Source organism: Dipodomys ordii, unplaced genomic scaffold, assembly GCF_000151885.1.
Source record: "Dipodomys ordii isolate 6190 unplaced genomic scaffold, Dord_2.0 Scaffold37, whole genome shotgun sequence".
In the NCBI taxonomy this organism is placed as follows: Eukaryota; Metazoa; Chordata; class Mammalia; order Rodentia; family Heteromyidae; genus Dipodomys; species Dipodomys ordii.
The window spans coordinates 3,644,365-3,654,214 of record NW_012267253.1 but is presented as its reverse complement, the minus strand read 5'-3'; the positions used below and the strand labels follow the sequence as shown (position 1 = coordinate 3,654,214).

Here is a 9,850-nt window from a genome sequence, read left to right as displayed (position 1 = left end):
TCTCTCCTGCCCGGGCTGGCTTTGAACCGCGATCCTCAGATCTCAGCCTCCTGAGTAGCTAGGATTACAGGCGTGAGCCACCAGCGCCCGGCAATTCTGCCATCTTAACACAGGCTCTTTTCAAAATGTCCCCAAGTGTTTTAATCATGTATTCTTTATGGTAGTGTTTTTAAAAAGTAATCTTTCATATACCATACAATGTACTTAAAATGCAACCATCACTATCCATTTTCACCATCCCAAAAAGAAAGCCTGTACCGCTCAACAGTCATCTCCTTCCTCCCCACACCTTCCAGCCCTAGTCATTGCTGCCTGTTCTGTTTTTGTGGAGTTATATTCTCCAGATACTTCATGTATTTATCATACAAGATGTGATCTGTGGCCACACCCTCCCACTTTGGTAATGTTTTTTTGAGGCTCATTCATGTATTATTTCATTCCCTATTGTGGCTGAATAATATTTGGTTTAACCTGCTTATCTGTTAATGGACGTGGGCTATTCCCACTTTGGGACTGTCATAAAGAATGCTCTAGTAGAGGTGGTGAACAAGACTTTGCGCGCGCGTGCGCGTGTGCGTGTGTGTATGTGTGTGTTCATAAACTCAGGGCCTGGGGTTGTCCCTGAGCTTTTCTGCTCAAGGCTCGTACTGTACTACTTAACTGCAGCTCCACTTCTGGTTTGGGTTTGGGTTTTGGTGGTTAGTTGGAGATAAGATTCTCACAGACTTTCCTGTCATGGTTGACTTCAAACTGTGATCCTCAGCTCAGGATTTACAGGTATAAGCCATCAGCACCAGGATCGCTAGTGATTTTTTTTTTTTTTTGCCAGTCATGGGGCTTGAACTCAGGGCCTGGGCACTGTTCCCGAGCTTCTTTTGCTCAAGGCTAGCACTCTACTACTTGAGCCACAGCACTACTTCTGGCTTTTTCTGTCTACCTGGTACTGAGGAATTGAACCCAGGGCTTCATGCACGCTAGGCAAGCACTCTACTACTAAGCCACATTCCCAGTGATTCTTGACTAAGTATTAAATGGTTGTAAAAGGCATTTTTCTGTCCTATATTTCCTCAATCAGCATCTAATAACTATCCCTGTCATCCTTGTTTTGATCTCAGGTGTGGCCCACATTTGGCCTATGTTCTGAGAGGCCTCTGTCTTGTCTGAGGGCATTTTCTTATTTGGTGACAAGAAATAGTTTCCATGTGACCTTGTATTTTTCCCCTTTCCATTGCTTGTTTTTAGGTATGTCTGTTATTATGTTTAGACATTTTCCTTGTCTTGTTCTATTTTTGCCTATATGATACAATACCTTCCAAACTTAACTTATAGCTTATATGTTGTTTTCCATTATATTCCATTTTGAGAACTTAGCTGGTCATTGTTTAATAGACATTATTTATTTATTTTAGCAGTACTAAGGCTTAAACTCAAGGCCTAGCACTTGCCAGGCAGGTACTCTACCACTTAAACCATGCCTCCAGCCCTGTCACAATATTTGTTTTGCTTTTATAATCATGACTTTAATACTTCATAATCTTTACATGCTGTTTTACATATTGAACATGTTTGTAGGGTAATTTCTAGAAGTGAGACTTAAGAAAAAGAGAATACTGGCTTACCTTTCTGTCTCACAGGATTGAGAGTGCTAGACCCACCTCACCGTCGCCAACAGAATGTATGATTAGACTTATTCTTTTGTCGGTTGTAGTGCTTGAACTCAGGACCTAGGACCTCTAATGCTCAAGGCTAGTGCTCTACCACTTGAGCCATATCTCCACTTACAGTTTTTCTGGTGGTTAGTTGGGAGATAAATCTCATAGCCTTTCCTGCTTAGGCTGGCTTGAACTGCAATACTCTCAGATCTCAGCCTCCTGAAGTAGCTAAGATAAACAGGTGTGAGTCACCAGCATCTGGCCACAAAGAAATTTCTGTCCCATGCTGGATAGACACATCAAAAAGTCCCATCTGCTGGGTTCTGGGGGCTTATTCCTCTACAGAAAGCTTAGGGACAGCACCCAAGCCCTGAGTTCAAGCCCTAAAACCAGCACACAAAACAACACACACACACATATGCACCCACACACATTTCTTTGTGGTTTAAATTGCCTTTCTATTCTTAGTGATATTGACTACCTTTTGATTTTTAAAAATTTATTTCAAAGGTAAGCTGCATTTTTGTGAACTATTCATGTACCTTGCCACTGATCTCTGGGGACTTGTTGATAATGCTGTAAATGTCACTGTTCTGTCATGCTGACTTCCTCCAGAAGTCTCTGTGCTGCTGTACAAGTCTCAGAAATACACTGAAACCAGCTGATTAGCTGGGCAAGGTGGCTCACACCTGTAATCCCAGCTGCTGGGAAGGCAGAGATCAAGAGGATTTTGCATTGAGGCCACCTGCACAAAAAGTCTGTGACACCCTTATTTCAACAAAAAAGTTTGGTGTGGTGGTACATGTATGTATTGCCAGCTGTGTTAAGAGCTGTGTTGAGGCTTGTGTTTCCAGACCAGCCTGGGCAAAACACAGACATGAAAACAAAAGGGGATGCTGCGAGTGGTAGAGTACCTGCCCAGCAAGCGCCAGGCCCCAGCTGCAAACCCCAGTACTGTGACAAGCAGAAAAATCAACTGACGCAGAAAAAGGGAGTTCCCAAAACCTGAATGAAGCTGGGCCTTCCAAGGGCTACCTGTTAGGTGGGACAAGGTAAGTGTCCGGAATGTCAGCATCTGGGTTGTGCTGATGATGGAGTCTTTGTCTCTGCAGACTAGCTCTCTTTTGTTTCTCATGGTACATAGGAGGAAGTAATCATCAGCCCTGAATTCCAGAAGGAGATGTGCACTGGCCCCTTTGGGTCAGCGTCCTCTGCTGCTGTACTCAGCGGCTGGTGGTGGCTTTGGCATTTGCAGGGGAGCTGGGCTGGCCTGTTCTCAGATCTTAACTGATAGCTCAGCCTTTCCCTCACTTGCAATTAAGAGTTTTTCTTTGAAGTACCTTGCTTTTGAGTAGTACCTTGTGGGTGAGATTGAGCTGGGTTTGTTTCCCTAGAGCCATCCCCTGGACAAGCTTGGCTCTTAGTGCTGCCCAGATGAGGTGTTAGTGGAGGACATTCCTGGCCTCACCTGTCCCAGGTCACTTGCTAGACCAGATGCCAAAGAAGTGAAGTGTGTGTGTGTGTGGGGGGGGGGGGTGGCACTCAGCGGGTGGGTGTGGGGAAGCAGTCCTAGGACTTGAGGACTTGAACTTGGGACCTAGGTGCTGGCCCTGAGCTTTTTCTTTTTCTTTTTTTTAATTTTTTGTTGTAAAGATACTATACAGAGGGTTACAGTTACATGAGTGAGGTAATGAGCACACTTCCTCTTGAACATTGGTACCCCTCCATTGTTTTCCCCCTACCATCCCTTCCCTCCCTACCTTCCCCGAGGTTCTTTTTTCTTTTTCTTTTTTTAATTGTGATTAAGTGATTACATAAGTTCCCAAATTTCACGGTATTGTGGAATAATGATGCTCATCCCTTTTCCGGTTGTGGCGCCGCGCGGTGCGGACTCGCGTCTGCTCCGTAGCCATGCCGTCCCAGGGCCCGCTGCAGTCCGTTCCCGCCGCCGCCGTGGCCCACTGCAAACGCGGGGACGGCCTCATCCAGGTGAACGGGCGACCCTTGGGGACGATCGAGCCGCGCACGCTGCAGTACAAGTTACTGGAGCCTGCTCTGCTTCGGGGGAAAGAGCGGTTTGCTGGCGTGGACATCCGTGTCCGTGTGAAGGGCGGTGGTCATGTGGCTCAGATTTACGCTATCCGTCAGTCCATCTCCAAAGCCCTGGTGGTGTGGATGAGGCTTCCAAAAAGGAGATCAAAGACATCCTCATCCGGTACCTCATCCAGCACCCTGTTGGTGGCTGATCCCTGACCTGTGAATCCAAGAAGCTTGGAGGCCCTGGTGCCCACGCCCGCTACCAGAATCCTACCGATAGGCCCACTACAGGGTCCAGATTGGGGCTCACCTTTGTAATTAAGATTGTGGGATTTTAAGGTTAAAAAAAAAACAGGGCTGGGAAGGTGGCTCAGTGGTAAGAGCACTTGCCTTGCATGCCTGAGGCCCTGGGTTCGATTCCCAGCACCACATAAGCAAAAAGAAAAAAAAAAAGGAAGTGGCACTGTGGCCCAAGTGGTAGAGCGCTAGCCTTGAGCTGAAGAGCTGAGGGACAGGGCCCAGGCCCAGAGTTCAGGCCCCACGACCAGAACCAAAAAAAAAAGTCACAAGCTCATTCTAACTTTCCTGGAGCATATTGTCTATCACGGTCTATAACATATAACTGTGTACACATATACACCATACATGTGATCAGCAGCATGGGGATATTTAGTAGTGGTTCGACCAGATGAGTGGATGTTCTTTGTTTCTTAAGTCCTGTTAATTTTGTCATATCACCTAACATTTTGGATTTAGCATCCACTTATCAGGGAGACCATGTACTTTGTCTTTTTGCTCTTGGCTTACTTCACTCAACATGATTTCTTCTAGCTCCATCCATTTCCCTGCAAATGCCATTATTTTGTCATTTCTAATGGCTGCTTAATATTCCATTGTGTATAGATACCACAATTTTTGGATCCATTCATCTGTGGTGGGGCATCTGGGTTGTTTCCATATCTTAGCTATTGTGAACAGTGCTGCAATAAACATGGAGGTGCACGTGTCCTTGTATATTGGTTCCTGTTGTTCAAGGTAGATGCCTAAAAGTGGTATGACTGGGTCGTAAGGGAGGTCAATCTTTAGCTTTCTAAGGACCCTCCAGACTGCTTTCCAAAGTGGTTGTATAAGTGTACATTCCCACCAGCAGTGTAATAGGGTTCCTCTTTCTCCACATCCCCTCCAGCATTTGTCATTGGCTGATTTGTGGATGTGGGACATTCTGACTGGGGTAAGGTGGTATCTCAGGGTTGTCTTTATTTGCATTTCCTTCACCACCAGGGATGATGAACATTTCCTCATGTGTTTCTTTGCCATTTTTATTTCTTCATCTGAGAAGTCCCTCTTTAGTTCCCTTGCCCATTTAGTAATTGGTTTGTTAGGTTTGGGAGGGATTAGTTTCTTGAGTTCCCTGTATATACTGGATGTTAACCCCTTGTCTGATATATTGCTGGTAAATATTTTTTCCCAATTAGTTGGTTGTTTTTCTAGCTTGGTTGCGATAGCTTTAGCTGTGCAGAAGCTTTTTATTTTAAGGTAGTCCCATTTGTTGAGTCTCTTTCCAATTTGTTGTGACCCTGGGACTCTCTGTTCAGGAAGTTCTCCTACTCTGTCCTGCAGTAGTTTCAGAGATTCAGGTTTAATGTTAAGGTCTTTAATCCATTTTGAGTTGATGTTGGTGCATGGTGATAGGCTGGGGTCCACTTTTCGTTTCCTGCATGTGGCCCTGAGCTTTTGCTCAAGGCTAGCGCTTGATCACTTGTCTCCATCTCCACTTTTCTTTCTTTTTCTTTTAGTTTATTGTTTGTTATTTATAGTTTATATATATAGTTTATTTATAGTTTATAGTTTATTATTTAGCTTATTTTTCTTTTAGTTTATTGGAGATAAGAGCCTCACAGACTTTCCTGTCCTGGCTGGCTTCAATCCTCCGATTTTAGCCTCCTGAGTAGCTGGGGTTATAAGTGTGAAGCACTAGCATCTAGCGTAACAAGGGAAGTTGTAAGGAAATGAGTTTTTCAGTCTTCGCCTCGGTTAAATTTCCTCATATCCAGCAGCTTCAGAACACACCTGGCATGAGGGCTCCTTATGCTGCTCCTCCACATAAGGAAGGCAGGCCTGACAGATCGGGTTGATGCCCTACAGTGGGTCTGGTTCTGAATATGGCTAACACTGAGAAGGAGTCAGCCTTACATGAGTATGTAAGACAGCCTTTTACATGTTTTAACAAAATTGAAAGTTTTAAGATTTAAGGAGGTGCCTACTGAGATGTCAGTTAATAAAAAAGTATTCTTGGTATGCTTGATAGTCTTGATCACTGTATAACAGCTCAGGAGTTCAAAGAATTCAATTATATTGCTATTATACTATTTCCTCCTTTCAGAACCAGGAATATACTTTTGTTTGGTTTTGCAGGGCTGGGATCAAGCCTAGGCCCTTGTGCAGCCCTCCGCCTCTGACTTATAAGCTCTGGAGTGAGCTCCTGCTGGTGGCATGCAGCTACCGCAGTAGGGGATGGAGGAGAGTGGTTTGGATGAGGTGATGGCCGCCGCAGAGTTGTTTACTTCCCACTAGAAGCACTTAGCAGTACTTACAGTGCAGCAGGCAGCGATTCAAACTTACTGTGACTCTTTACATGTTAAACTTAGGAGTTCACATAGTTTTTTCAAAAAAAATTTAGGGGTCGGGTCCTGGTGGTTCACACCTGTAATCCTAGCTGTCCCTCAGCTCTTCAGCTCAAGGCTAGTGGTCTACCACTTGAGCCACAGCACCACTTCCAACTTTTTCTGCTTATGTGGTGCTGAGGAATCAAACCCAGGACTTTATGCATGCAAGGCAAGCGCTCTACCACTGAGCCACCTTCCCAGCCCTCTTATGAAACTCTTATCTCCAATTAACCACTCAAAAACAAGAAGTAGCACTTTGGCTCAAAGTGGTAGAGTGGTAGCCTTAAGAAAAAAGAGCTCAGAGACAGTGCCTAGGCCCTGAGTTCAAGCCCCATGGCCACCACCAACAACAAAATCAGGGTCCAAGAAAAACTGAAAATGGCTATTCCACTTTTTAAAAAAGAAGTGTCTAGTTAACCTCGTACCCCTCCCTCCTTGGTCTGTTTTCAGAATTTAGTCTCCGTCCTCCCCTGCCCTGCCCCTCATCCCCGGGACTGGGATGCAGCTTTCAGTGGCACGTTGATGGCCGAGGTGACTTACAGAACGCTGGCCAGTTTCCTTTTCCTCCACTGCTTCCCTGGCTTGCTGGATGTGGAGCCATCTTCTGTTTTACCTGTTTTATGGTCAGCAGCTTTCTAGACCTCTCCCTTTTTGGCCCATTGATTTTCAGTGGCTAGAGGTCATGTCTCCTACAGTAATAGACGGTTGACGAGAACTCCTCATATTTCTGGTCCCTGTGGCTGATGTGCCAGTTTGATGTTGGGTCACTATTCAAGCACAACGTTTAGTCTGTTCTTGGTGGTCCTCTTGCCAGGCTCACTGATAGGGCTTCAAAAATCAGCTAGATAGCTTTGCCTTTTCTTTGGGAAGCAAAAGAAACTCCTTTAAAAGTCACTGTTAGGGCCCTTTCCAGGGTGTCTCAGAGTCAGGTTCATAGGCCATGTGGCAGGATGCTATGGTGTTCAGGAGCTCTGTTGCCTGTTGTCCTCTGGGAGTGTGGTAGAGCAAGTCTAGGTGGAGGGAAGCTTGAAGAAGGAAGGAATTAGGATGGGGTCAGAATGGGTTGTTTGCATGCGGTCTGCACTGCTGCTAGCTGCTGTCACTTGCTGGCCTTTCTCCAGCTACTAGGGGCCTGCAGTGTGTTGCATGGGCTGCAGGTTGGGTAGCAACCAGGAGTGGTAGCTGCTTGCTTTAGACCAGAGCCTGGTGAGCCAACTTCCAAGGCAGCTGCTGCACAATACTGATGGCTAGGAATAGCATTCTTCAGATAACATCTTCCTCTTGTTCTCAACAGCCAGTCAGTCCAGGACATCATGCCTTCTCTTGCCCTGACCTTTTCCATGGTCACTGGCATTTATCATAATCACATGGCTGTACTTGAGGGCAGAAGCACGGGTCCTTCATACTGCCTGACGTGTACTAGCCAGACTGGAGGCTCTGCTTACTGCAAATGTCACATTCGGATAGAATCCAGCTGGTGCTGCCTCTGGCTCTGGAAGTGGTGGCTTGCCTCTCAGGAGGGAAGCGCTGAGCTCTGTGCAGTAGGGCCTTGGCATGGCTGAAACAGTTCATGTTAAGGGCTGGGTCTGGGTAGTCCCCTACCTAGTGTTGGGAAGTAGGTGCAGAAATGGAGGTGGTTCCTGAGGCTTCTTTCCAGGCAGTGGGCTCATGACAAACTTTAGCTCTCCTAGGGACTGACAGAACAGCCAGGAAGAACAGCACTGGAGTGCTGGTTCAGGTGGGGCCCATTCATAGTCTGCTGTGTCCGTTTAGGCTTAGTTATGGGGCCCATTCATAGTCTGCTGTGTCTGTATAGGCTGAGTTATGTGAGCCAGGACTCAGCTCTGGCCCTGGTCCTTAGGAAGAGCTAGCACAGGTTACGGAAAGTGCCTTGCCACGGGAGTGATGATGTTCCAGAAGCCACTAATACCTGAGAGGCTCCAAGCTCGCCTCCTTCCTGCTCTCCCTCTGCTTGGGCCACCAAGCCTCTACGTTATATGGGAGATTAATTTGAAAATTGAGTGGCAGCTGAATGAGTTGATGTTGACTTCAAAGTTCACTGGTGTTTAATTAGAGCCATCTCCAGACTAAACCTGCTCCCAGGAAATTATTCTGACCGAATAATTAAAGAGAATAAAGGTTAGATTTGTGTTTCTGGCTAAGTCTGTCTTGCATTCAACATCTCCAAAACATGAATTCCATTAACCTTTTGTGAACCAACATTAAATTGCTTTCAATTAGTTGTCATTCTAATTAAAGTAGAATTGTACAGAGGAGCCTTTGTTTTTACATGGTGGCTGTTCTCTGTCTCCTGTGGAATGGAATCCTTTGGAGAGGGGCTATATGTGTGCTACTGCCCGGCTTCCTTTGTGGGCCTCAGCCAGAACCGTGCTGTAGAAGGACAGCAGGTGGGGCTAAGTAGGCCCTGCAGGTGACGATGTGTGTAACTTGGGGCTAGGTATCCTGAGGTCAGGGGTGAAAATGAAGGATCAGCCAGCCCCAGCTCGCTTGGCAGTTGGGGCCGCTCTGCGCTGCTGGTCTGAGGAGTCACAGTCTTCTCACTGGCTTTGGGAAGGGAGTGTGCTGCACTTGGTGAGACTGATACCTAGACTGTGATTCTGGACCCTGGGTGCCTTGGATGCTGGCAGCCTTGCTCAGGTGGCCGGAAGGGGACCCCAGTCCTCATCCTGGCCTGTTTGAAGTCTCAGTACCCTGGCATCCAACACTTAGAGGCTCCTGTCTAGTGGCCAGGGCAGAAGGGATGGCACAAGTATGTGGTACAGAGCATGCGTCCCTGCTGCACGCTTTGCCCATTCCCCTAATCAAGTGTTGTTGCTGGGGTTTTGTTTTTTTTCTTTTCCCTAATTGATGATGGATGTGATGAATGACCATCAGGACAAAGTCTCAGCCAATGCAGGATTCCTTAAGTTGGAATTTCAGACCCCAGAACCTCGGAGGCCAGAGGTGAGATCTGATTTCTTTGGCTGTTGGGTTTGGCCCATACACTTAGATATCTTGGGAAGGCAAGTGTGTGGGAGATGTTTGCTGGTCTATGTGGGAACCTTAGTGTGTTCTGGAGTGTGGGGCAGTGGTAACAAAGGTAAGAGGCAGTCTGACTGCACTTGCTATGACACGGTCTCCAGCTTCACACTCGCAGGTTGGCCTGCAATTCCTCAGGGCAACCAGCCCACCTGGCATGCGCAAGCTGTGCTGTGAAGCCTGGCTGGGCTCTTTTCTGAGTCCCCGCCTGACTGGGCCATCTCTGGCTCCCAGAAGTTTTCTGGGCTTTCCTTATAGGACCATTATCAGGCGCCCTGTTTCTTTCCTGTAGGGCTTTTCCCCCAAGCAGATCTAGGGTTACTTAAGGATGGGCCTTGACTTCTCAGATGAGATTCTAACCACCTTCATCTCAAGAGCCTTTAGAGTACAAACCATTTGTTGTGATTACTACATACCAGATTTGGTGTGCGGCCCTGGGCAGAGAAAGAAAGACGA

The 9,850-nt window shown here is 46.7% G+C and overlaps 1 pseudogene; it reads left to right on the top strand.

The window, feature by feature from the left end:
- The first annotated feature begins 3,548 nt into the window (after positions 1-3,548).
- On the top strand, positions 3,549-4,027 carry LOC105986802 (annotated as a pseudogene).
- The last annotated feature ends 5,823 nt before the right edge of the window (positions 4,028-9,850 follow it).